We start from the raw sequence: 26,669 nt of genomic DNA on the forward strand, positions 1-26,669 counted from the left end.
GTGGCTAAGCACCTTCTTGAGCTCATCACTAATTCATCTCAGTTTTCACTTTTCCAGTGAGTTCCCAGTTAGCCTGATCAATTCAGCGTAGCATTTCACTTTTGGTATTTCTTCGTTCTCTGGCCACCCCGCAGCCAAAAAGAAAAAAGAGATTTAAAAAAATTACCTATTTTCTCATTACACTTAGTTTAAAACTCATCTCCTAAGGTGATAGAATTTATTGGACACCTTTAGTGGGAGATGTATTATAATAAGAAACAACAAGGTCTTCCTTTACACTAAATTAGCTTCCGGATTTTGTGTGTTGTTTTATGACTGTTAGTCCTTTTCATGTGTGCATGTAGTGGCTCCAGCTCAATTATGAGGTTTTTTTGTTGTTGTTTTTAACTCTCCATTTATCAGCTCAGGAGAAGTCTTTTAGTTTTTTAGATTTTAAAAATTTTATTATTATTATTAGAGATAAGGTATTGCTGTGTCACCCAAGCTGGAGTACAGTGGCGCCTTCATAGCTAACTTTAATCTCAAACTCCTGGGCTCAGGGAATCCTCCCACCTCAGCCTTCCAAAGTGTTGGGATTACATGCATAAGCCACAGAGTCCGGCCCAGGAGCTTAATCTTGAAGGAAGTTTTACTTGAACTTTAGGTGTGGAATATTCGAAAGTAACTTCCAACATGGGGTGTGGAGCTAAGTAAGATGAATTTACATAAACCATCATTTTTCCTGCATGTGCTTAGTGGAGGAGAGTGCATAGAGTTGCTGGTCATTGCTTCCTATCAAATTGTGGAAACCAATAAAAACTGAAAATATTCTGTGAGAGAATAAAGGTACTGTAGCCAGGAGGAATGCAAAGGAGGCTGCCCAGAGGGAATCAAAGCTTTCTAAAGTTTGGGTTTTAAATATGTAAAAGGATTTTAAGTCCCTAAAGGGATTTAAAGGTTATTTTAAATAATTAGCTGATTTTTTTTTAATGTCCTTAGAAGGTAGATTTCTTGCTTTTTTTTTTTTTTTTTTTTTTTTTTGAGACGGAGTTTCACTCTGGTTGCCCAGGCTAGAGTGTGGTGGCGGGAACTCGGCTCACTGCAACCTCTGCCTCCTGGGTTCAAGCGATTCTCCTGCCTCAGCCTCCTGAGTAGCTGGGATTACAGACATGTGCCAGCTAATTTTGTATTTTTAGTAAAGATGGGGTTTCTCCATGTTAGTCAGGCTGTTCTTGAACTCCCGACCTCAGATTATCCACCCACCTTGGCCTCCCAAAGTGCTGGGATTACAGACATGAGCCACCACGCCTGGCCGATTTCTTGCTTTTAACTGAAGAGTAAATGTGGGCCAGTTTATTAAAAATCCTCCGACGGGGCTGGGCAGGGTGGCTTACACCTGTAATCCCAGCACTTTGGGGGGCCGAGGCAGGCGAATCATGAGGTCAGGAGTTCAAGACCAGCCTGGCCAACAAGGTGAAACCCCGTCTCTACTAAAAATACAAAAAGTTAGCTGGACGTGGTGTTGGGCGCCTGTAATCCCACCTACTCGGGTGGCTGAGGCGGGAGAATCGCTTAAACCCAGGAGGCGGAGGTTGCAGTGAGCCTAGATCACACCATTGCACTCCAGCCCGGGAGACAGCGCCCCTCTGTCTCAAAAAAAAAAAAAAAAATCCTCTGAGGACCAGTATAGGTTACATAGGCAATTTGTCTGTGTTTTTTGTTGTTTTTTGCAATGGAGTTTCACTCTTGTTGCCCAGGCTGGAGGACAGTGGCATGATCTCGGCACACTGCAACAACCTCCCCCTCCTGAGTTCAAGCAATTCTCCTGCCTCAGCCTCCCAAGTAGCTGGGATTACAGGCGCCCGCCACCACGCCTGGCTAATTTTTTGTATTTTTAGTAGAGATGAGGTTTCACCGTGTTGGCCAGGCTGGTCTCCAACTCCTGACCTCAGGTGATCCACCCGCCCTGGCCTCCCAAAGTGCTGGGATTACAGGCGTGAGCCACCGCGCCAGGCCTGGCAATCTCTCTTATCCTGGTATTTTTTTGTATGCCCTTGGTCATAAGAGAAGGGATGAGAATGTGAATTACCACTGCTTAGAAAAACAACTCAATTGGGCTGGGCACGGTTGCTCACACCTGAAATCCCAGCACTTTGGGAGGCTGAGGCAGGCGGATCACCTGAGGTCGGGAGTTTGAGACTAGCTTGGGCAACATGGAGAAACCCTGTCTCTACCAAAAATACAAAAATACCTGGGCATGGTGGCGCATGTATGTAATCCCAGCTACTCGGGAGGCTGAGACAGGAGAATCGCTTGAACTGGGGAGGCAGAGGTTGCTGTGAGCCGAGATCATGCCATTGCATTCCAGCCTGGGCAACAAGAGTGAAACTCCATCTCAAGAAAAAGAAAAACAACTCAATTAACGTGCATGGTTGACTTAACAGGGTCTCCTCAGTAAAAGTAAAGGTAAATCAAGAATTCATAGAAGTCATAACTTACAGAAACCTCCTGTGGAGCAGAAAAATAAAATGAAAGAAGTAATAACTTAGTATTGCTGTTTTGGAAAATGCTGCTTTCACTTTTGACTCATACACGTGAAAGAAGTAGTAAAGAAATAGTTAAGAATCATTTTACATTTTTTTCTTTTTTTTTTTTTTTTTTGAGACGGAGTCTTGCTGTGTTGCCCAGGCTGGAGTGTAGTGGTGCGATCTTGGCTCCCTGCAACGTCTGCCTCCCAGGTTCAAGCGATTCTCCTGCCTCAGCCTCCTGAGTAACTGGGATTACAGGTGTGCGCCACCACACCCGGCTAATTTTTGTATTTTTAGCAGAGACTGGATTTCTCCATGTTGGTCAGGCTGGTCTCCAACTCCTGACCTCGTGATCCACCCACCTTGGCCTCCCAAAGTGCTGGAATTACAGATGTGAGCCACCGCGCCCAGCCATATTTGTTTATTATTTTGAGTTGTTGATACTTTCTTTTTTACATGAAGTCTGTAGTTTATAAAATGATGAATTTGTCTACTTCAGAGTTAGGGGGAAGAGTTATCGGTGTATACTGGCAGCAGGCTGTGGATTCAGAACTGTGAAAGCTTCTCCCAATACTATTCAGTCTTGTTTCTACCTGTTTCTTGGGGTTTCAGTGTTTCTACACTAATTTTTAGGTTAATTTCTTGGGTTTTCATTTCCTTATGCATGTAGGTAGTTTGATTATGGATCTTACATTTATGTGCTCTTCTGACTTGTGCTTTTAATATTTTGGGAGCAACTTGCCCACCTCTCAACATTGCCATGATAGATGGCAAACCTCTTTGTGGCTTCTCCAGGCTTCTTTGAGCATCTGTGATCAAGGAAAGGAGCACTTGGCTGTTGGGCTTTATGCAGGGTACAGGGCTTTTACCTACCTATAAGGTTAAGGTCATATCTCCCAACCCTATTCTTACTCTCATGTGTTTGTCAAAAGGACCTAACCCTTGTCCCTCATAGGCCTCAGTTCCCTGGCATCAGATTTTCCTTACATCTATAGCTTTGATTGTACTCTTTATGGAATCTGGGATATCTACCATTTTTCTAGTTCAGCTATGTGTCCGAACATTTTTATTGTCATTTTATCTACATCTTTATGTGTTTGTAGTGGGAGGGGGAACTGACAGCATCAGTTCAGTCCACCCTGTTGATGAAAGGCCACTTCAGATATTTATTTATTTATATATATATATATATATATATTTTTTTTTTTTTTTTTTTTTTAGAGATGGGATTTGCCCTGTTGCCCAGACTGGAGTGCAGTGAAGCAATCTTGGCTCACTGCAACCTCCACCTCCCAGGTTCAAGCGATTCTCCTGCCTCAGCCTCCTGTCTAGCTGGGATTACAGGCATCCGCCTCCACGCCTGGCTAATTTTTTGTATTTTTAGTAGAGACAGGATTTCACCATGGTGGTCAGGCTGGTCTTGAACTTCTGACCTCAGGCGATCCACCTGCCTCAGCCTCCCAAAGTGCTGGGATTACAGACGTGAGCCGCTGCACCTGGCCCACTTCAGAGAATTTTTTTTGTTTTGTTTTTTTGAGCCGAAGTCTCGCTCTGTTGCTCAGGCTGGAGTGCGGTGGCGCAATCTTGGCTCACTGCAATTTCTGCCTCCCAGGTTCAGGAGATTCTCCTGCCTCAGCCTCCTGAGTAGCTGGGACTACAGGCGCATTCCACCACACTCAGCTACTTTTTGTATTTTTAGTAGAGATGGGGTTTCGCTATGTTGCCCAGGCTGGTCTCAAACTCCTGGACTAAAGCAATCCACCTGCCTCAGCCTCCCAAAGTGCTAGGGTTACAGGCATGAGCCACCGCGCCTGGCCTCACTCATGTTTACCATGGCTTAATGCATGAAAGTCTTTGCCACCTTCATTCTTTTTTTTTTTTTAAATCCAGAAACATTTTAAAAAACAAAGCAAAACAAACAAACAACAAAAACCCAAAATTACTTTGCTCCTTTTCACAATAGTGCACATTTTTACCATAATTTAGTTATGGCTACAAAACATCAGATTTATTTATTTATATCTTTTTTTTTTGAGAGGGAGTCTCACTGTCGCCCAGGCTGGAGTGCAGTGGCATGATTTCGGCTCACCGCAACCTCCGCCTCCCAGGTTCAAGCAATTCTCCTGCCTCAGCCTACTGAGTAGCTGGGATTATATGCACCCGCCACCACACCCAGCTAATTTTTGTGTTTTTAGTAGAGATGGGGTTTCATCATATTGGTCAGGCTGGTCTTGAACCCCTGACCTCGTGATCCACCTGCCTCGGCCTCCCAAAGTGCTAGGATTACAGGCGTGAGCCACCGCTCCCAGCCCCAGAAGATTTTTTTAATGTGTCTTCTCTATGGAATGAAAAAAATTTTTTTGTGTGTGACCTTCTAGTCTTTAATTGGCAAAATATGTCCCAAAAAAGAAACTATTGCATTTAAGCCACATCACCAAAAAACAAAAAGCGAAACAAAAAAACAAAACCAACCGAGCATGATATCCTTTTACTGATGTGTCTTACAGATTGACATGACCAAAGCCGTATGTTTTCATTTAATTTCCATTTCCCCCTTACACTACATACACCAATTGAATGTATGCTCTGAGAGCCATAAAATTACCAAACATCCACCTCTTCAAAAGAATGCATTAAATTTTTTTTTTTTTTTTTTAGATGGAGTCTTGCTCTGTTGCCCAGGCTGGAGTGCAGTGGCGTGATCTCAGCTCACTGCAAGCTCCGCCTCCCAGGTTCACACCATTCTCCTGCCTCAGCTTCCTGAGTAGCTGGGACTACAGGCGCCCACTACCACGCCTGGCTAATTTTTTATATTTTTAGTAGAGACGGGGTTTCACCGTATTAGCCAGGATGGTCTCGATCTCCTGACCTCGTGATCCGCCTGCCTCGGCCTCCCAAAGTGCTGGGATTACAGGCGTGAGCCACCGCACCCGGCCAAGAATGCATTAAAATATTTTAAATAATTTTTTGTTGTTTAAAAGTGAAAAAAATATAAACAAGAAACTGATTCACTCCCTTACTTCATGCATTCATCATCTAAACCAAAAACAAAATTTTAAAGCAAGAACAAACTACTGCGGAAAGTTTTTGTAAGTCCATTTTCTCTGTACATGCAAACTGCTGACTACTGAAGGGAAAAAAATATAATCCGTGGTGTCTGCTGAATCAAAGGGGAGAAACAAGGCTGTCATTTAGTATCCAAAAACTGATACACGTATGTTCTGCTTTTATAATGTGTATTTTTCTCTCTTCTGTTTTTCATATCCAAAACTTGTAAATGCTATTTTAGGGGCAAAGCAGATTAGATTCCAACACTTGTTGAACAGAATTCACAAGCTGTGACAAAACTCAGTCATCTTCGGGGTGCAATTTTGTTTATATACACTGTATGTATATATTTCTTTTAGATTTGGCTGTAGTGGACTGGCCGTGGTTCAAGTGCCACCTTCATTCTAAGGCAAGGATATGCTGTGATGAAATCTTGGAAGTACAGCTAGAGTCATCATTCTAGCTGTTTGAAAAAGTGTATTTGGGCCGGGTGCCGTGGCTCATGCCTGTAATCCCAGCACTTTGGGAGGCCGAGGCGGGCGGATCACGAGGTCGGGAGACCATCCGGGCTAACACGGTGAAACCCTGTCTCTACTAAAAATACAAAAAAAAAAAAAAAAATTAGGTGTGTGTGGTGGCGGGCACCTGGGGTCCCAGCTACTCAGGAGGCTGAGGCAGGAGAATGGCACGAACCTGGGAGGCAGAGTTTGCAGTGAGCCGAGATTGTGCCACTGCACTCCAGTCTGGGCGACAGAGCGAGACTCCGTCTCAAAGAAAAGAAAAGAAAAAGTGCATTTGAAGTACGTCCATAAAGAAAGAGACCTAATTTTAGAAGACGTTTATGCTGGGTGAAAGTTTTTCTCCACTCTATTACGGACCATATGATGGCAACTAGTTTTGTTTTTTTGTTTTTGTTTTTTTGAGACAGAGTCTCACTCTGTCACCTATGCTGGAGTGCAGTGGCACAGTCTTGGCTCACTGCAACCTCTGCCTCCCGGGTTCAAGCAGTTCTCCTGCTTCAGCCTCCCAAGTAGCTGGGATTACAGGTGTGCACCACCATGCCCGGCTAATTTTTGTATTTTTAGTAGAAATGGGGTTTCACCATGTTGGCCAGGCTGGTCTCGAACTCCTGACCTCAGATGATCTGCCTGCCTTGGTCTCCCAAAGTGCTGGGATTACAGGCCTGAGCCACCGTGCCTTGCTGGCAACTAGTTTTTTTATTTGTTAATTTGATTTTTTTTAATTCAAATCTACAGAAAAGTTGGAAGACTATTACAGTGAATTTTTATGTACTCTTCCCTTAGATTTGCACATTGTTCACTCTTTACCACATTACTTTCTTTCTCCTATATATTTTATAACTATTATTTTTGCATTATATTTACACATTCTTCTTATTATTTTTTTTTTCTGAACCCTTCAGAGATGTTACTTATATCTCATGAATAAGAATGTGGACTAAAATGTAATTTTACCAAATTCAGGAATTTTTTTTTTTTTGAGATGGAGTCTCACTGTCACCCAGGTACAGTGGCGCAATCTCGGCTCCGTGCAACCTCCACCTCCTGGGTTCAAACGATTCTCCTGCCTCAGCCTCCTGAGTAGCTGGGACTACAGGCATGCGTCACCACACCCGGCTCATTTTTGTATTTTACTAGAGAAAGGGTTTCGCCATGTTGGCCAGGCTGGTCTCGAACTCTTGACCTCAAGTGTTCACACTCCTCAGCCTGCCAAAGTGCTGGGATTACAGGGGTGAGCCACCACAACCAGCCAAATTCAGGAAATTTAATATTGATGCAATACTGTTACCTAGTATACGGTTGGGTTCAAATGTTGCCAGTTGTTTCAGTACTGTCCTTCACAGAAACTTTTTTAAAAATCCAGGAACCAGTCCAGAATCAAGCTTTGCATTTAGTTGTCACACTTTATTCTCCTTTAATCTAAAACGGCTCTTCAGATTTTTTTTTTTTTTGGTCTTTTATAACACTGACGTTTTTGAAGAGTGACGAGCCCATTATATTATTAAATTTTCTGCCTTTCAATTTGAGCTTGTCCAGTCACTTCCTCATGGTTAGTTTCAGGTTATACAGTTTTAGCAAGAAAGCTGTGTAAGTAATACATCACATCAGAAGGGATGTGAAGTCAGTTTCTTCAATTGTTGTCCAGGCCAAGGTGAAAGTTCCCCCTCACCCTTGAAAAAATCAGCTCATTAGCTCATTGGCTGGGCATGATTGCTCATGCTGTAATAATCATAGCACTTTGGGAGGCTGAGGTGAGAGGATTGCCTGAGCACAAGAGTTTGAGACCAGCCTGAGCAACATAGTGAGATGCTGTCTTTACAAAAAAATAAAAAATTACCTGGGCGTGGTGGTGTGCACCTGTAGTCCCAGCTGAGGTGGGAGGATTGCTTGAGCCTGGGAGGTCCAGGCTGCAGTGAGCCATGATCATCATGGCACTCCAGCCTGAGCAACAGAGACCTTGTCTCCAAAAGATAATCAACTCATTCACAAGGCCAGGTTCAGTGGCTCACACCTGTAATCCTAATCCCAACACTTTAGGAGGCCAAGATGGGAGGATCACTTGAAGCCAGGAGTTCCAGACCAGCCTGGGCAACATATCAAGATCGCGTTGCTACCAAAAAAAAAAAAGAAAAATCAACTCACAAAAGGCATATGAATTGGAAAAAAAGGCATACAGATTATTTTTTTCCTAAGGTACTTTTGCTATAGCTTGCTCTTTCTTTTTTTTTTTTGATACAGGGTTTTGCTTTGTCACCCAGGCTGGAGTGCAGTGACATGATCACAGCTCACTTCAGCCATACCTCCTGGGTTCGAGTGATCTTCTCACGTCAGCCTCCTGAGTAGCTCGGACTATAGGTGAGCATCACCACACCCAGCCAATTTTTTGTATTTTTGTAGATAAATGTTACCCAGCCTGATCTTGAACTCCTGAGCTCAAGCTATCCTCCTGCCTCGGCCTCCTAAAGTATTGAGATTATAGGCGTGAGTCACTGGGCTGGCCAAGGCATACAAATTTATCACAGAGTGATTGCCCATCCCCCCAGGTGGTTCAGAGGTTATATACCATTCTGGCAAAACAGGTTATGGAAACCTGGAGAAGAGGAATTCCGCTGAGGGGATTACTAGGGAGAATGAATGGATCAGGGAACAGAGATTAACTTGCACATTATCTTGTGAAAGGGTCCATTTAGGTGTGGTTACATTTGTGGTGTTACAACATACAGAAGAACAGTTGTTCCTTTAGGTGGGTCTGGATTTTAGGCGCATAAAGGAATTTAAGCTTTACTGTATGCTTTGGAAGAGAAGGTGTGTAGATGGAGTGAGGTGTCAGAGATACCTTGAGGCTTCTTTGGTTGAGCATAGCCATATTTGGGGGTATTGATTTCTTTTGTTTTTTTCGTTTGTTTGTTTGTTTTTGAGACGGAGTCTGTCGCCCAGGCTGGAGTACAGTGGTGCGATCTCGGCTCACTGCAAGCTCCGTCTCCCAGGTTCACGCCATTCTCCTGCCTCAGCCTCCTGAGTAGCTGGGACTACAGGTGCCCACCACCACGCCCAGCTAATTTTTTGTATTTTTAGTAGAGACAGGGTTTCACCATGTTAGCCAGGATGGTCTTGATCTCCTGACCTTGTGATCCACCCGCCTCGGCCTCCCAAAGTACTGGGATTACAGGCGTGAGCCACCGCACCTGGCCTCTTTTGTTTTTTGAGACGAGAGTTTCACTCTTGTGCCCAGGCTGGAGTGCAGTGGCACAACCTCAGCTCACTGCAGCCTCTACCTCCTGGGTTCAGATGATTCTCCTGCCTCAGCCTCCCGAGTTGCTGAGATTACAGGCACGCACCACCACGCCTGGCTAATTTTTTATTTTGAGTAGAGACAGGGTTTCACCATATTGGCCAGGCTGATCTCGAACTCCTGACCTCAGGTGATCCGTCCACCTCCGCCTCCCAGAGTGCTGGGATTACAAGCGTGAGCCACTGCGCCCGGCCTGGGTATTGATTTCCCAGCCCCAATATCAGTATGTTATCTTTGACGACTTTGTTAAGATTGTATCCACCAGGTTTCTCTTTGTAATTAATAAGTAGTAACCTGTGTTCCCATAGATTGTGTAAATATCTCGTTTGTAAATAAAGTTTCACCCAGAAATTTTAGCATTCCTTGGTGATTTGCTTGAACCAGTTATTCCTATAATGGTTACAAAATTGTCATTTTCTAAGTCTGCTATTCTTTTTTTTTTTTTTTTTTTTTTTATTTATTTATTTTTTTTTTTATTGATCATTCTTGGGTGTTTCTCGCAGAGGGGGATTTGGCAGGGTTACAGGACAATAATGGAGGGAAGGTCAGCAGATAAGCAAGTGAACAAAGTTCTCTGGTTTTCCTAGGCAGAGGACCCTGCGGCCTTCCGCAGTGTTTGTGTCCCTGGGTACTTGAGATTAGGGAGTGGTGATGGCTCTTAACGAGCATGCTGCCTTCAAGCATCTGTTTAACAAAGCACATCTTGCACCGCCCTTAATCCATTCAACCCTGAGTGGATACAGCACATGTTTCAGAGAACACAGGGTTGGGGGTAGGGTCAGAGATCAACAGGATCCCAAGGCAGAAGAATTTTTTCTTAGTACAGAACAAAATGAAAAGTCTCCCATGTCTACCTCTTTCCACACAGACATGGCAACCATCCGATTTCTCAATCTTTTCCCCACCTTTCCCCCCTTTCCATTCCACAAAACCGCCATTGTCATCATGACCCGTTCTCAATGAGCTGTTGGGTACACCTCCAAGACGGGGCGGTGGCCGGGCAGAGGGGCTCCTCACTTCCCAGCAGGGGCGGCCGGGCAGAGGTGCCCCTCACCTCCCGGACGGGGCGGCTGGCCGGGCAGGGGGCTGACCCCCCCCACCTCCCTCCCGGACGGGGCGGCTGGCCGGGCTGAGGGGCTCCTCACTTCCCAGTAGGGGCGGCCGGGCAGAGGCGCCCCTCACCTCCCGGACGGGGCGGCTGGCCGGGCGGGGGGGCTGACCCCCCCCACCTCCCTCCCGGACGGGGCAGCTGGCCGGGCGGGGGGCTGACCCCCCCACCTCCCTCCCGGACAGGGCGGCTGGCCGGGCGGGGGGCTGACCCCCCCACCTCCCTCCCGGACGGAGCGGCTGGCCGGGCAGAGGGGCTCCTCACTTCCCAGTAGGGGCGGCCGGGCAGAGGCGCCCCTCACCTCCCGGACGGGGCGGCTGGCCAGGCGGGGGGCTAACCCCCCACCTCCCTCCCGGACGGGGCGGCTGGCCAGGCGGGGGGCTGACCCCCCCACCTCCCTCCCGGACGGAGCGGCTGGCCGGGCAGGGGGGCTCCTCACTTCCCAGTAGGGGCGGCCGGGCAGAGGCGCCCCTCACCTCCCGGACGGGGCGGCTGGCCAGGTGGGGGGCTAACCCCCCCACCTCCCTCCCGGACGGGGCGGCTGGCCGGGCGGGGGGTTGACCCCCCCACCTCCCTCCCGGACGGAGCGGCTGGCCGATCAGAGGGGCTCCTCACTTCCCAGTAGGGGCGGCCGGGCAGAGGCGCCCCTCTCCTCTCGGACCGGGTGGCCGGCCAGGCGGGGGGCCGAACCCCCACCTCCCTCCTGGACAGGGCGGCAGGCTGGGCGGTGGGCTAACCCCCCCACCTCCCTTCCGGACGGGGCGGCTTGCCGGGCGGGGGGCTGGCCCCCCCACCTCCCTCCCGGATGGGGCGGCTGGCCGGGCGGGGGGCTGGCCCCCCCACCTCCCTCCCGGACGGGGCGGCTGGCCGGGCGGGGGGCTGACCCCCCCACCTCCCTCCCGGACGAGGTGGCTGCCGGGCGGAGATGCTCCTCCCTTCCCAGACGGGGTGGCTGCTGGGCGGAGGGGCTCCTCACTTCTCGGGCAGGGCGGCTGCCGGGCGGAGGGGCTCCTCACTTCTCAGACGGGGCGGTTGCCAGGCAGAGGGTCTCCTCACTTCTCAGACGGGGCGGCCGGGCAGAGACGCTCCTCACATCCTGGACGGGGCGGCAGGGCAGAGGTGCTCCCCACATCTCAGACGATGGGCGGCCGGGCAGAGACGCTCCTCACTTCCCAGATGTGATGGCGGCCGGGAAGAGGCGCTCCTTGTTTCCTAGATGGGATGGCGGCTGGGCAGAGAGGCTCCTCACTTTCCAGACTGGGCAGCCAGGCAGAGGGGCTCCTCACTTTCCAGACTGGGCAGCCAGGCAGAGGGGCTCCTCACATCCCGGACGATGGGCGGCCAGGCGGAGACGCTCCTCACTTCCCAAACGGGGCGGCAGCCGGGCAGAGGCTGCAATCTCGGCACTTTGGGAGGCCAAGGCAGGCGGCTGGGAGGTGGTTGTAGCGGGCCGAGATCACGCCACTGCACTCCAGCCTGGGCACCATTGAGCACTGAGTTAACCAGACTCTGTCTGCAATCCCGGCACCTCGGGAGGCCGAGGCTGGCAGATCACTCGCGGTTAGGAGCTGGAGACCAGCCCGGCCAACGCAGCGAAACCCCGTCTCCACCAAAAAAATACGAAAACCAGTCAGGCGGGGCGGCGCGCGCCTGCAATCGCAGGCACTCGGCAGGCTGAGGCAGGAGAATCAGGCAGGGAGGTTGCAGTGAGCTGAGATGGCAGCAGTACCGTCCAGCTTCGGCTCGGCATCAGAGGGAGACCGTGGAAGGGGAGAGGGAGAGGGAGAGGGAGAGGGAGAGGGAGAGGGAGAGGGAGAGGGAGAGGGAGAGGGAGAGGGAGAGGGAGAGGGAGAGGGAGAGGGAGAGGGAGAGGGAGAGGGAGAGGGAGAGGGAGAGGGAGAGGGAGAGGGAGAGGGAGAGGGAGAGGGAGAGGGAGAGGGAGAGGGAGAGGGAGAGGGAGAGGGAGAGGGAGAGGGAGAGGGAGAGGGAGAGGGAGAGGGAGAGGGAGAGGGAGAGGGAGAGGGAGAGGGAGAGGGAGAGGGAGTCTGCTATTCTTACATTTATTTATTGTATTATACTATAAAGAAGTATTTTCCCCATCTTCATTTATTGCACAGCTCCCTTTGAAACCACAGTGTTAGGAGGAAGATGTAAACATTTGCTATAGAAAAAAAGGACTATGTCAGGAAAGGATTGTATCTGCTCTTCCACTGTTAGCTTAAGAAATAAGGTCGGGTGCGGTAATCCTGTAATCCCAGCACTGTGGAAAGCCGAGGTGGATGGATCACTTGAGGCCAGGAGTTCGAGACCAGCCTGGCCAACATGGCAAAACCTCATCTCTACTTAAAATAAGATAATTAGCCCGGGCCGGGCGTGATGGCTCACGCCTGTAATCCCAGCACTGTGGGAGGCCGCAGTGGGCAGATACCTGAGGTCAGGAGTTTGAGTCCAGTCTGGCCAATATGATGAAACCCTGTCTCTACAAAAATACGAAAATTAGCTGGGCATGATGGCAGGTGCCTGTAATTTCAGCTACTTGGGAGGCTGAGGCAGGAGAATCACTTGAACTTGGGAGGCGGAGGTTGCAGTGAGCCGAGATCGCACCACTGCACTCCATCCAGGGCGACAGAGCAAGACTCTGTCTCAAAAAATAAATAAATAAATACAGAGAAATGTAAAATTATAAATTAAATTTTAATGCTTCCAAAACCTACATGTTCTCGCATGATAAACATGAGTTTAAAAGCTTTTTTTGAGAAGAAGTTTTGATCTTGTTGTCCAGGAGGCGACCTTCGCCTCCTGGGTTCAAGCGATTCTCCTGCCTCAGCCTCCCAAGTAGCTGGGATTACAGGCATGTGTCACCATGCCTGGCTAATTTTTTTTTTTTAATTTTTAGTAGAGATGGGGTTTCTCCATGTTCATCAGGCCGGTCTCGAACTCCTGATCTCAGGTGATCTGCCCGCCTTGGTATCCCAGAGTGCTGGGGTTACAGGTGTGAGCCACCGTGCCTGGCCTGAATTTAAGAGCATTTTTAAGACCAAGCGCAGTGGCTCATTCCTGCAATCCCCAGCAGTCTGGGAGGCTGAGACGGGAGGATTGCTTGAGCCCAGGAGTTCACAACCAGCCTGGGCAACAAGGCAAAGCCCCATCTATACAAAAAAATACAAAAAATTAGCTGGGTGTGGTGGCATGCTAGTAGTCCCAGCTACTCCTGAAGCTGAAGTGGGAGAATCACCTGAGTCCAGCAGGTTGAGGCTGCAGTGAGCTGTGATCGGGCCACTGCACTCTAACCTGGACAAAGGATTGAGACCTTGTCTCAAAAAAAAAAAAAAAAGGCAGGAAAAAAAGCATTTTGGCCAGGCATGGTAGCTCACGCCTGTAATCCCACCATTTGGGAGACCGAGGTGGGCAGATCACCTGAGGTCAGGAGTTCTAGATCAGCTTGGCCAACACGGTGAAACCCCATCTCCATTAAAAATACAAAAATAAGCTGGTGTGGTGGCATGTGCCTCTGGTCTCAGCTACTCGGGAGGCTGAGGCAGGAGAATCACTTGAGCCTGGCAGGTGGAGATTGCAGTGAGATCGTGCCACTGCATACCAGCCTGGGCGACAGAGTGAGACTCTGTCTCAAAAAAAACCTGAAAACAAAACCCCGCATTTTAAGCATCCAAAGTGTTGAATATTTGTCAGCAAGTAGTTTTTTTTTTTTTAATTACAGGTAAAACATTCTATTATTTCTGTAATAGTTTTGAGGTTACTGCTTATAGATTTTATGTAAGTAGAAGTAGGCATTATACAAATGTGAAAGCAATGTTGTTAATATGCCAGGAATTGTTACTCAGAAAAACTGAATTTGGGATTCATTTTTAGAATAAATCAAGGAAATATTAATTGGTTAACTGTTCATTGTTAATATTAGATTAGTTCCATATATAGCTAACAGTCTTCTCTACACAGCAACCTGAGCAATCCTTTTTAAAAATGTACTTGATTGAGGTGTAATTGACATAAATAAATTATATCCATTATAAATTTACAGTTTCACAAATTTTGGCAAATGCATAAGTCTTATAATCACCACCACAATCAAAACATGGAAATTCCTATCACTATAACTTTTCCCCCTACCATTTCTACCTCCACTCCCAGCCCCAAGCAATACTGATCTGTTTTCTTTTTTTTTTTTTTGGAGACGGAGTCTCACTGTGTCACCCAGGCTGGAGCGTGTGTGCAGTGGCGCGATCTTGGCTCACTACAACCTCCTCCTCCTGGGCTCAAGAGATCCTCCCACCTTAGCCTTCCAAGCAGCTGGAACTACAGATGTGCGCCACCATGCCTGGCTAATTTTTGTATTTTTAGTAGAGGTGGGGTTTCACCATGTGGGCTAGGCTGGTCTTGAATTCCTGACCTCAGATGCCCCACCCACCTCAGCCTCCCAAAGTGCTGCGATTACCGGTGTGAGCCACTGCACCTGTCTGATACTGATCTGTTTTCTGTCACAAGAGATTACATTTACCTTTTCTAGAGCATGGTATAGATGCAGTCCACTCATAGTGTGTATTTTTGTGTGTGCTTTCACTTTGTATTATGTGAGATTCATCTATTTGTGTTCACAAGGAGGTTTTTGGTTTTGTTTTTGTTTTTTTCCAAGACAGAGTCTCAGTCTTGTTGCCAGGATGGAGTGCAATTGCATGATCTCAGCTCACTGCAACCTCTGCCTCCTGAGTTGAAGCGATTCTGCTGCCTCAGCCTCCCAAGTAGCTGGGATTCCAGGAGCCCGCCATCATGCCCGGCTAATTTTTGTATTTTTAGTAGAGGCAGGGTTTCTCCATGTTGGTCAGGCTGGTCTCGAACTCCTGACCTCAGGTGATCCACCCGCCTCGGCCTCCCAAAATGCTGGGATTACAGGCATGAGCCACTGTGCCTGGCCGACCCTGCTTAATCTTAATAAGCACTTAATACTTTCAAACATATTTTAATTATTTTTATTGTCAGGTTCCCCCTTGTTAGAATACAAGCTCCATAATATCATGAATTTTTGACTGATTACAAATTTCTGGTTAAACATGACAGAGTGACTACATATATCTGTTCTGTTTATTTATTTATTTATTTATTTTATTTTTGGTCTCCTAAGGCTGTGTCGTCCCAAAGATACTAAGTAACAGGCAGAATTGGATATGGCACAAATTTCTGTTTAAAGAGATGCGGTCTCGCTCTGTTGCCCAGGCTGTTGTGCAGTGGTATTCACAGTCATGATCATATTTCTCTACAGCATCTTGGACTCAAGTGATTCTCCTGCCTCAGCCTCCTGAGTAGCTGGGACTACAGGTATGTGCCACCAGGCCCCATTTCTTTTTAAGCCATATAAAATTATAGTAAAGGAATAAAATGGATGTAAACATGCAAGAATAGAATGGGAAAAGTTGAGAAGGAGAGATTCTCTACATTTTTGGGAGAAGGAAACCTAGAGGAGGAATTTTAACTGGTTTAACAATGCAGAAGCAGCAGCAGCCTGGGAGTGAAATGAAGTTGGAACAGGAAGTGAACTGATTTGAACCAAGAACCCTGTAATGGTTCCAGACTGGAGGTTCTAGGTAGCTAAGGTTCAGGAAAGGCTCCAGATTCAGAAATACCAAACACCGCTTGTGTGTTTCATGATGAGTGAGTGGACCAGTTACAAAGGCCAAATGGAGATAAATATGGTAAAAATCAATTTACCTGATTTCTCACTGTGCTTGTTACATCCAGAAAGCTGATAGGTAGACTTATGCTTGGCCTTGGCAAGAAATTAAGAGGCTTTTTTTTTTTTTTTTTGAGACAGGGTCTCATTCTATGACCCAGTCTGGAATGCAGTGGAGTGGTGCAATCACAGCTCACTGCAGCCTTGACCTTCCAGCTCAAGCAATCTGCATACCTCAGCCTCCCCAGTAGCTGGCACTACAGGTGCATGCCACCATCCCCGGCTACTTACTTTTTTTGCAGAAACAAGGTGTCACTATGTTCCCTGGCTGGTCTTGAACTCCTGAACTCAAGTGATCCTCCTGCCTTGGCCTCCCAAGTAGCTGGGACCACAGGTGCATGCCACCACAACTGGCTAATTTTTTTTTTAATTTTTATTTTTTGTAGAGACAGAATCTCTCCATGTTGTCCAGGCTGGTCTCAAACTCCTGGGCTCAAGAGATCATCCCACCTTGGCCTTCCAAAGTGTTGGGATTACTTATGTGAGTCACCATGCCCAGCCTATTCACTTTTTATTTTCCAATACTTCGTTGACTTCTTTGATTTGTTATTTCTTCTTCTGTCTTTGGGTTTTATTTATAGCTTTTTTATGTCTGTGCTTTTAATTGAGGATTAGGAAGATAGTTTAGATAAATATGTCTTTTTTATCTGCCTATTTAAGTAGAACCCTATATGTATGTATGTATGTAAGTGTAAATTAATGAATGACAGGGTCTCACTCTGTTACCTAAGTTGGAATGCAGTGGTGCAATCATAGCTCACTGTAGTTTCAAACTCCTGGCTCAAGTAATCTGTCCACCTCGGCTTCCAAAGTGCTAGGATTATAGGTTTGGACCACCAAGCTGGCCTGTTTCTTTATTTAAAATTAGAATTTCAGTACAAAAGTAAGTAAAAGATGTAGAGAACTTGCTTACCTAAATGTTGTTTTCCATTCGTTCATTATTATCTTTTGCACTTAAGTAGTGTGATAAAATCTTCTGTCCAGCATTTGGAAGTCAGCGATTATCTATGGGCATTATCTAACAATGGGATAATTTGTTTTTTCAGTAATTGTTCAAAAACATTTAGTCTGGTCTGGGTGCCATGGCTCACAGCTATAATCCCAGCACTTTGGGAGGCTGAGGTGAGAGGATCGTTTGAGGCCAGGAGTTCAAGACCAGCCTGGGGAACAAACGGAGACACCTGACCCACCCCACAGGTCTCTGCAAAAAATTAAAAAATTAGTTGGGTGTAGTGACACATACCTGTGGTCTCAGCTACTTGAGAGGCTGAGATGGGAGGATCACTTGGGCCCAGGAGGTCCAAGCTTGCAGTGAGCTGTGATGGCATCACTGCACTCCACCTTGGATGACAGAACAAGACCTTGTCTCAAAACAAAAACAAGCATTTAGTCTGATACAAGTCTATGCATGTTCTCTTACACTTTGGGAACCTCAAAGTGTTATTTGTTAGGAATTTCTATTTGCAAAAGTGATGTGCAGAGATGTTGCAAAATTGAAATTGCTATTTAAAGTCCAATAAATAGTTTTTGTTATTACTCAACTGTCTTATCATGAAGAAAGGTGTTAATTAAATGAGATTACTTCTAAGACAAGAAAACCTATAAGTATCAAGTCACAGGACAATAAGTGTAGATGAAGTTTAAAGGGATAGCAATATCTGTGGGAACATAGAGTATAATTTTTTTTTACCTGATTAAGGCATTTTAGAAACAGTGACATGATAAATTTAATCAATTATTCATGAATGGGAACTGCATAAATTTTTTTGTGAAAATCTGAAATTATGCTTAGTAATTGGGTTATATCCCTAGGACAGAAAATTTTAATAACAAGATAGTAAGCAGCTCACGTGAACTTACATATTCAGCATATTAGCAGGAAAGAGGCAAGACATTTGAAGAACTTGCAGAAAAGTTGCAAAGTAAATGAGAGACTAGAATGCTCAAAGGTAAAGTGGCCTTGATTTGAAGTAACCTAAAAGCTCTTTTTCTTTGGCTTAGTCTCCTAGCAGCTGATGTGTGGCCTTAAAACCTATACTATCAAGGAGTCTCCACCCTTAATGTAGACAGTCATTTTGGCTGTAACAAGAATTGTAGCAGTAAGTAGTCTGCAAAGTCTGAAGAGAAGAAAGTCAAATACGTACATTGTCAGGTCCAGTACCTCTATAGACTTTTGGCAGTAGAACCACAAAACCACTTGCCCCTGTGGTAGAGAAGGATGTGTGAAGTTTATAGTGTGGGGTGATACCAGGTAACCATCTGGTACTATTTTACTTCCCAAAACAGTATCTTTTTAGGAAAGATAATATCCTTATTACTTGACACATCTCTTTCTCTCTACTTTCTCAAAAATTGGAACCATGGGCCTAGCACAGTGGCTCACAACTGTAATCCCAGTGCTTTGGGAGATGGAGGTGGGAGGATCACTTGAGGCGAGCAGTTTGAGACCAGCCTGGGCGACAGAGCAAGACCCCCATCTCTATAAAAAAAAAAAAAAAATTTTTTTTTTTTTTTTTTTTGGCGACGGGGTCTTGCTCTGTTGCCCAGGCTGGAGTGCAATGGTGGGATCTCGGCTCACTGCAACCTCCTCCTCTCGGGTTCAAGCTATTCTGCTGCCTTAGCTTCCCAAGTAGCTGGGATTACAGGCGCCTGCCACCATGCCTGGCTAATTTTTGTATATTTTAGTGGAGATGGGGCTTCACTGTGTTGGTCAGGCTGGTCTAGAACTGACCTCATGATCCACCTGCCTCACCCTCCCAAAGTGCTGGGATTACAAGCGTGAGCCACTGCACCCAGCCCCCCAAAATTTTATTTTATTTTATTTTTTAATTATTGTTTTTTTGGAGACGGAGTTTTGCTCTTGTTGCCTAGGCTGGAGTGCAATGGTGCAATCTTGGCTCGTGCAACCTCCGCCTCCTGTATTCAAGTGATTCTTGTGCCTCAGCCTCCTGAGTAGCTGGGATTACAGGTGCCCGCCACCACGCCCAGCTAATTTTGTATTTTTAGTAGAGACGGGGTTTCGCCGTGTTGGTCAGGCTGGTCTTGAATTCCTGACCTTAGGTGATCCGCCTGCCTCTGCCACCCAAAGTGTTGGGATTACAGGCGTGAGCCACCGTGCCTGGCCAAAAATTTTTTTAAATTAGCTGCACATGGTGTTGCGAGTTTATAGTCCCAGCTACTCAAGAGGCTTAAGTGGGAGGATTGCTTGAGGCCAGGAGTTCCAGGTTACAGTGAGCTATGATTGCGCCACTACACTCCAGCCTGGGTAACAGTGTGAGACCCTGTTTCCAAAAAATATATTTATATGCTATATAAACAGTCTCTTTTAACTTGTGTTGTCCCCAAAACCTTGATTGAATTAATAAAATTAGTTTCTTTTACTTCATTAAAACCACAAATAAATGAAAGCAATTTTTTAGTTTCCGAAGCCTGAATATTGAAATCCTGGACTTTGGTACAGGATCACTTTTTGCCACTTTCAGTGACTAGACTCTTTGCTGAAAGTGTCAGCAGGCCTCTGATCGCCTTTTTGAAGTCACATAACCTATTTTCTCAGCTGAGTTTGCCTGGGACTTTTTTTTTCTTTTTTTTGAGATGGAGTCTCGCTCTATCGCCAGGCTAGAGTTCAGTGGCGCGATCTCAGCTCACTGCAATCTCCACCTCCCAGGTTCAAGAGATTCTCCTGTCTCAGCCTCTTTAGTAGCTGGGATTACAGGCATGCACCGCCACACCCAGCTAACATTTTTTTGCATTTTTAATAGAGACGGGGTTTCACCATGTTGGCCAGGATGGTCGCGATCTCCTGATCTTGTGATCCACCGGCCTCGGCCTCCCAAAGTGCTGGGATTGGATTCTTTTTTTCTTTTTAATTTAATTTAGTTTTCTTTTTTTTTTTTTTTGAGTCTGAGTTTTTGTCGCTCAGGCTGGAGTACAGTGGCACAATCTCAGCTCACTGCACCTCCGCCTCCCGGGTTCAAGCAGTCCTCCTGACTCAGCCTCCTGAGTAGCTGGGACTATAGGCATGCACCAACACACCCAGCTAATTTTTGTATTTTTAGTAGAGACAGGGTTTTACCATGTTGGCTAGGCTGGTCTCAAACTCGTGACCTCAAGTAATCCGCCCACCTCATCCTCCCAAAGTGCTGGGATTACAGGTGTGATCCACTGCACCCAGCCTAGTTTTTTTGTTTGTTTGTTTTTTGAGACGGAGTCTTGCTCTGTCACCCAGGCTGGAGTGCAGTGGCATGACCTCGGCTCACTGCAACCTCTGCTTCCTGGGTTCAAATGATTCTCCTGCCTCAGCCTCCCCAGTAGCTGGGACTACAGGTGTGTGCCAGCACACCCAGCTAATTTTTTGTATTTTCAGTAGAGGCCGGGTTTCACCATATTGGCCAGGCTTTTCTTGAACTCCTGACCTTGTGATCTGCCCGACTCAGCCTCCCAAAGTGCTGGGATTACAGGCATGAGTCACCTCACCTGGCCTAGGTTTTTTTTTTTTTTTTTTTTTAAGTAGGGATTTTTCTCTCTGTCTCCCAGTCTGGAGTGCAAGGGTGCTGTCTGAACTCGTGGCAGCCTCTGCCTCCCAAGTTCAAGCGATTCTCGTGCCTCAGCCTCCCAAGTGGCTGGGATTACAGGCTGCGGCACCACTCCTGGCTAATTTTTGTATTTTTAGTAGAGATGGGGTTTTGCTGTGTTGGCCAGGCTGGTCTCGAACTCCTGACCTCATGTGATCCCCTGCCCTCAGCTTCCCAAAGTGCTGGGATTACAGGCGTGAGCCACCGAGCTTGGCCTTTTAAAAGTTTTATTTTAATTAAGACATAATTGTTGTATATATTTATAGGATACAGTGATGTTTTGATAAATATATACATTGTGTAATGATCAAATCAGGGTAATTAGGATTGCCTGAGTCCAGGAGTTCAATACCAACCTGGCCAACGTAGAGAGACCCCCATCTCTTTTTTAAAAAATTGCGTAGCAAGAGTTGCAGGATTTAGTAACTGGATAGTTAATAGCAAAGGGCAGAAAAAAGGAAGTTGTTCAATTGCAGGTTTCTTTAATGTTTGTATCAAATTTACCTTTGTATTCATAGGAGCACTCAAAGAATTTTGCAAAGAGCAAAGTGTAAAGTAAACCTTACATACATTTATCTTGTAGAGGATGAATTGACTGCTTGGTTAACTGGACCTAAGGGAACACATAGGTCTGGGAGATAACTTTTTCCCTAGTGGAGACTGCACCCTTTTTGGCTCAATAACTATAATTACATAATCCTTTCAATGCTACCAGTTGTACAAAAAGTCATTGGAGCCATTGTGCCATTATAATGATTGCATTGGTAGATAATCTGATAGTGAGAATCCAATTCTTACCTTTAGTGTAAGATAAGGGCAGTATAATCCTGCAGCATATTTCTTTATTTGTTTGTTTTTCTTCTTCTTGAGACAGGGCCTTGCTCTGTCACCCAAGCTGGAGTACAATGGCACAGTTGTTAGTGTTCTTTTTAACCAAAATTAGGAATGTCTGAAGTGGGTATATGTTTCAAATGCAGCCAGATCTACAAATGATAGATTCCAGTAGGTAAGTCATTTATAGTTTGGATCGCTTTAGGCCATTAACCTGTTCTTGATCACGGTGGACTATCCTGTGGCATCGTATTCCAATAATTATTTCCTCTCTCACATCTTTTATTTCTCCTTCATTGACTTCTTGTCTCTCCCTATAAATTTGTTTAGATATCCCTATCCTGGGAGGGCCGGGCGCAGTAGCTCACACCTGTAATCCCAGCACTTTGGGAGGCAGAGGCGGGTGGATCATGAGGTCAGGAGATCGAGACCATCCTGGCTAACACAGTGAAACCCCGTCTCTACTAAAAATACAAAAAAATTAGCCGGGCATGGTGGCAAGCACCTGTAGTCCCAGCTACTCAGGAGACTGAGGCAGGAGAATGGCGTGAACCCAGGAGGCGGAGGTCGCAGTGAGCCGAGATCATGCCACTGCACTCCAGCCTGGGGGACAGGGCAAGACTCCGTCTCAAAAAAAAAAAAAAAAAAAAGCCAGGCAAAGAGTATATACTATATGATTTAATCTTTTTTCCTTTTTTTGTTGGGGGTAGAGATGGAGTTTCACTGTGTTGCTCAGGTTGATCTTGAACTTTGGGCCACAAGCGATCCTCCTGCCTCAACCTCCCAAAGAGCTGGGATTACAGGTGTCAGCTGCCACGCTGGGCCTATGTGATTTAGTTGATATAGTTTTTTTTTTTTTCTTTTGAGGTGGAGTCTCATTCTGTCACCAGGCTAGAGTGTTAATTCTCCTGCCTCAGCCACCCGAGTAGCGGGGACTACAGGCGCACACCAACAAGCCTCAGCTAATTTTTGTATTTTTAGTAGAGACCGGGTTTCACCATGTTGGCCAGGATGGTCTCGATCTCTTGACCTTGTAATTAGCCTACCTTGGCCTCCCAAAGTGCCGGGATTACAGGTGTGAGCCACCGTGCCCAGCCATTGAGAAAGAATTCTACAAACTGCAGATTAAGGATCAGAGGTTTCCTAAGGATAAGGGGTATTAAGGAGTGGCTAAAGGGAGGCATGAGGAAACGTTTGGGAACTATTGGGGTTCACTATTTTGTTTTTGGTGATGGTTTTACCATACATAAGTATGTTGAATCCTATTAAATTGTATGCTTTCAACATACTGTTTATTGAGAGCTACAACTCAGCTATTTTTATTGATCTATTTTGAGATGGAGTCTCACTCTGTTTCCCAGGATGGGATGCAGTGGTGCAATAAAACAAAATGTTTCTACAAGAAAATACAGGAGAATATCTTCATGATTTGCAGATCAGCAAAAATGTATTTTCTTTTCTCTGAATTTTAATAATTTATTAATCTTTCGTTTGATGGTAAGCACTTTTTTATGTTCAAAAAATAATGTTTTTCCAGGGTTCAAGTGATTCTCTTGCCCAAGCCTCCCGAGCAGCTGGGATTACAGGTGTACACCACCACTCCTGGCTAATTTTTGTATTTTTTTGGTAGAGACAGGGTTTTGCCATGTTGGCCAGGATGGTGGCAAATTCCTGACCTCAAGTGATCTGCCTGCCTCAGCTTCCCAAAGTGCATCAAAACTATTTTTCATATGGAAATAGCACCCAGATGAGAACAAGCGCAGGCTATTCAGAGCAAAAGAGTCAGCTGTTATCATTTGCATTTGGCAGAGACTCAGAAGCGGACAGAGGAATGGGAAAGCTTTATAGTGGGGGAAAAAGGGAAGGTTTCAAGTTTTCCCCAATTGGAGGCTCCTGGCATAGGGCAGCTGGAGGCAGGCTGACTAGAAGCAGGGCATCCTGTGTGATTGGTTAGGAGGTGCATATTTGGCTTTCTTCAGTTGGTCCTAAGTTGGAGGACGTGGGGACCAAAATGTAGGGTATTAAGTCCTAGCTCTTTTGGGCCAATGGTTTTTTGTTTTCATTTTTAATTTATGATTGATACATAATAATTATACATATTTATGGGGTTCGTGTTTTGATGCATGTCTGAATTGTGTAGTGACCTATTCAGGATAATTAGCATATTCATCACCTTAAACATTTATTGTTTCTTTGTGATGAGAACATTTAAAAACCTCTCTTTTTGACTGGGCGCGGTGGCTCATGTCTATAATCCCAGCACTTTGGAAGGCTGAGGCAGGTGAATTGCTTGAGTCCAGGAGTTCAAAACCAGCCTGGCCAACATGGCATAACCCTGTCTCTACTAAAAATACAAAAATCAGCTGGGCGAGGTGGTGCATGCCTATAATCCCAGCTACTCAGGGAGGCTGAGGCACCAGAATCGCTTGAACCCGGGAGTCGGAAGTTGCAGTAAGCCAATATCGCACCATTGCACTCCAGCCTGGGTAACAGAGTGAGACTCTGTCTCAAAAAACAAAACAAAAAAACCTCTCTTGCTATTTTGAAATATATATTATTGTTAACTCCAGTCATTCTGCTATGATATAGAACACTGGAACTTATTCCTCCTATCTAACTGTGGCCTTGTACCTGCTGACCAATATCTCACCATCAACCTACACCCTACTTCCCCATCCTCTGGTAACTCCTATTCTACTCTCTACTACTTTAATAACAACATCTTAGATTCCACGAGTGAGATCATGCAGTATTTGTCTTTCCATGCCTGGCTTATTTCACCTAACATAATGCTCTCCAGGTTTATTCATGTTGCTGCAAATGACAGGATTTTACTCTTTTTCTGTGGCTAATTTCCATGATATATATATTCCACTTTTTTTGTTTGTTTGTTTTTTGAGACAGAGTCTCACTCTGTCACCCAGGCTGGAGTGCAATGTTGTGGTATTGGCTCACTGCAACCTCCGCCTCCCAGGTTCAAGCCATTCTCCCACCTCAGCCTTCCAAGTAGCTGGGACTACAGGCGTGTGCCACCACACTCGGCTAATTTTTATTTATTTATTTATTTATTTTTTTGAGAAGGAGTCTCGCTCTGTTGCCCTGGCTGGAGTGTACTGGTGCAATCTCGGCTCACTGCAACCTCCGCCTCCCGGGTTCAAGTGATTCTCCCAAGTAGCTGGGACTGCAGGTGCCACCACCATGTCTGGCTACTTTTTTGTATTTTTAGTAGAGACAGGGTTTTACTATGTTGGCCGGGTTGGTCTCGAACTCCTGACCTCATGATCCGCCTACCTTGGCCTCCCACAGTGCTGGGATTATAGGCGTGAGCCACCATGCCCAGCTTCCACATTTTCTTTATCTTCGTTGATAGACATTTAGGGTGATTCTATATCTTGGCTATTGTGAATTGGGCCAATTGTCATAGTGGTTATTGTTGGCTTCCTGGACTAGTTGCTAGAGATAGTCTGACTTCATTGACTCATTAGTGTAGATAGTAGGTTGGCTTCTTGGGCTGGTTGCTTCAGGTTGTGGGTCAGAATTCTGTCTTTATATATATATTGCCCAGCTGTAACTGTAATAGGTCCATTGTTCATTTCGTGCAGCAAGTGAGTATGCGGAGACACTGGGTTGCAGCAGAGAAAAGAGGTTTAATTGTAGGGTTGCCAAAACAGGAAACAGGAAGAACCCTCAAATCCGCCTCCCAGGGAGTTTGTGGGTAGAGTTTCAATTTAAGAGTTTGAGAGTGGGCTGAAGTGTGGAGATCATTGGTCAAAGTATGCAGGGTAAAGTCATGGCACAGAGAGATGAAGAAGCTATATTCTTACACTGGTTTGGTTTCTCTGTGGGGGGTTCTTTAAACTGTTTGGTGTCAGCTATTCTGCTGTACTTCAGGATCTGCTTATGCAATTTTTTTTTTTTTTTTTTTTTTTGACAGGGTCTTGCTCTGTCGCCCATGTTGGAGCGTAGTGGCACGATCTCACCTCACTGCAGTCTGTGCCTCCCAGGCTCAAGCAATCCTCCTGTCTCAGCCTCCTGAGTAGCTGGGACTACCATGCCCAGCTAATTTTTATATTTTTTTTTTCTAGAGATGGGGTTTCACCATGTTTCCCAGGCTGGTCTCAAACTCTTGGACTAAAGTGATTCTCCCACCTTGGCCCCACAAAGTACTGAGATTACAGGCATGAGCCACTGTGCCCATGTACTTAAGCAATTCTTAAACAAAAGTCTTATGATTCTAACATCAGGGAACCTGTCTGTGGAACAATAGGGATGCAAATGGTTACAAGGAAGTGGGTCAAAGTACAGCGTGATTAATGGTTAATTATATTTCTGTCCAGAATTCTTGTTAATCTTCTAAGAATGGCTTCATAGCCATTGTCTGTTAGTATATTCAGTCTCTTGTTAAAAAATAAAAAATAGGTTCCATGAGAATGGCAGGCCACCTCTGGGAGAAGATATTTGCAGTATGTATATCCAACGAAGTACTTGTATCCAGAATATATGTTTAAAACTCCAGTAAGGAAAAGAAAACCCAATGGTAAAAATGGGCAAAAGGCTTAAACTAGCACTTCACAAAAGAAGATATCTCAGCTAGAGCCTCTGTTTCCAGCTACTCGGAGGCCGAGGCAGGAGGATTGCCTGAGCCTGGATGATTGAGGCTGCAGTGAGCTATGATCGTGCCACTGCACTCCAGTCCAGGCAACAGAGCAAGATTTTGTCTCACAAAATTAAAAAATACAACAATAAGATAGGATATCCAAATTGCTAATAAGCATATGAAAAGGTGCTAATAGGGGAAATTTCAGTCATCAGGGAAATGCAAATTAGATGAGATACTACTAGATACTACCATCTTTACCAGAATGGCTAAAATTAAAGAATAAGTATTACCAAGTGGTATATAGATTTATAGCAACTGGAGCACTCAAACACTGCTGGGACTGTGAACTGGTACAGATACTTTAAACCTTTCTGGCAGTGTCTGTTTAAGCTAAACATACGTACCGTGTACTCAGTGACCCACCATTAACATTCCTGACTTTGTC

The 26,669-nt window shown here is 45.7% G+C and overlaps 1 protein-coding gene across 50 annotated transcripts in view; it reads left to right on the top strand.

Moving 5' to 3' along the window:
- ATG13 (autophagy related 13) overlaps positions 1 to 26,669 on the top strand; it is a 61,127-nt gene that overhangs the window by 1,104 nt on the left and 33,354 nt on the right. For 17 of the 50 annotated variants that reach the window (XR_008669471.2, XR_010135469.1, XR_008669474.2 and 14 more), the window contains one exon: positions 15,752 to 15,807. The exons of 8 other annotated variants lie outside the window; for them this stretch is intronic. The gene's annotated coding sequence lies outside the window, so the exon portion shown is untranslated. Of the gene's footprint in view, positions 1 to 8,314; positions 8,432 to 15,751; positions 15,808 to 26,669 lie in introns of all 50 variants that reach the window. 25 more of the 50 variants (XR_008669473.2, XR_008669472.2, XR_010135468.1 and 22 more) reach the window with 2 other exon arrangements.

The sequence above is a fragment of the Gorilla gorilla genome, chromosome 9 (genome assembly GCF_029281585.2).
Source record: "Gorilla gorilla gorilla isolate KB3781 chromosome 9, NHGRI_mGorGor1-v2.1_pri, whole genome shotgun sequence".
NCBI classification, from domain to species: domain Eukaryota; kingdom Metazoa; phylum Chordata; class Mammalia; order Primates; family Hominidae; genus Gorilla; species Gorilla gorilla.